Raw genomic sequence first — 1798 nt, forward strand, 5'->3', positions numbered from 1 at the left:
CTATCGAAAAGGAACGAAGAAGAAACGATAAATATGTAAATAAGTATATAGAAAAATAGTACATTGAATCGTATATAGGCAACGAAAATTAAAAAACGACCACGAAAATTACGCATTATATTTGGACAGATTAACCTATATAATTCCACAAACTGGTCTGACTTATTAACCTATATTACTTGATAGAAAGTACCTATATTCGAAGCAAAAGGAGACAAAAAAAATTTAGATACTTTTGCACACAGCAGTGCACACATGCAGAAAAACGTCGAACTCGGCGCAATGCAAAGACAAATCGTAATAATCGTATCTCTACATATGCACCTATATACGTATATTATACACGCGTAAATCGTTCGAACTTCTCTCCGAGCTTTCGATCACATTATATAGATTCGCAGGTTATGTTTTTTCATTTTTCACAATTATTGAGGAAATACATAAAGAAAGAAATTTACTAACCGCAGTAAGCGTTGATCTTTCGAAAAACGAACACCTTCTCGACTCAGGATCATTAAAAACAATGCATTAACACTGATTCTAATTCGAAGCACTGCTCTTCTATCACGTGAAATTCTTGAAAATCTGAAAAATGTGAGATTTCATATTAATACAAAATAAGATTAAAAGTATTCATGTGTGTAAAAAAAAGGAGAAGTTAGAAAAGTGTATGTGTATATAGTGTGTACAATATTCCTATATGACATATGTGTGTGTGTCTGTGTTTTGAGTATATACGAAAATCGAATATAGTATCACAAAATATCTATCAAAAGTACAGGTTTTTCTAAAAAATTATGAATGCAATGTATCAATTTACACAGGACAGTATGTTCACAGATTGGAGACAATGTTCTTCATCATTATGCTCCATTAAATGTATTTGTGCGAATGTGTGCAGCATCTGCGTGACCCAAACGAGAAAGAATATTTTTGTTCGCATATTTTGTGATTAAATACAGATATTTTTGCAAAAAATGATATTGGTCAATGTGCTAATGCTTTTTAGAATTTACATAGATCAGTAAAATTCGAAAATCTAAACTAAATCTCTTTTTTTCTTACCTCATTCCCATGAATTTCTTCTGCATTGCAGCTCGTCTTCTTTCAAAACCATTAGAACTATCACAGCAAGTATGATAAAATATTATCCTTTTCGAACACTTACAGCAGAAACTGATCAGAGAAAAAGATAAATTCATCCATTATCTGATTTATTAATTAATTACGTTTTGACTACCAAGTAGAAGAAAGAAGAAACCTACGAAGTGGTTTATCCAGGAATTTCAGCCAGAAGTAAGCTACAAGTCAGTGGCGGGAATTTTAGATAGCATAATAGAAAATAATAATAGACGATTAATATCAATTTTCAATGATCTTTTGAAATTAAATATTATATTCTGTACTATTTTTCAATGAAATGTTAAGAAAAATTCATAAATTTATTCGTGAGTAATATTTCTAAGATGACGTGGTTTGCATACGCGCGTGAATCGTTTAACTATGTTCACGGTGTAGATGATAAATTAGTTTCAGTACGTATTAACGAAATACGTATTCATATCGCTCTCGTTAATTACTGATAATTAGCAGATTTTTTCTGATTACTATATACCAATTGATAGATAAACATGCGATTTTTAAGAAGCCGCGTTCGCATATCGGGAAAGTATGGCGTTTAAAAGATATTCACGAAAATAAAATCTGCCGCGTTGGTCCTCGGGAAGTTATTGCATCTATTTTCTCATGAATTTTCCTGTTTGATTTTGATAATATCGGTACTTCTCTTGCTTTTTAA

The sequence above is a fragment of the Vespula pensylvanica genome, chromosome 5, assembly GCF_014466175.1.
Source record: "Vespula pensylvanica isolate Volc-1 chromosome 5, ASM1446617v1, whole genome shotgun sequence".
Taxonomy (NCBI): domain Eukaryota; kingdom Metazoa; phylum Arthropoda; class Insecta; order Hymenoptera; family Vespidae; genus Vespula; species Vespula pensylvanica.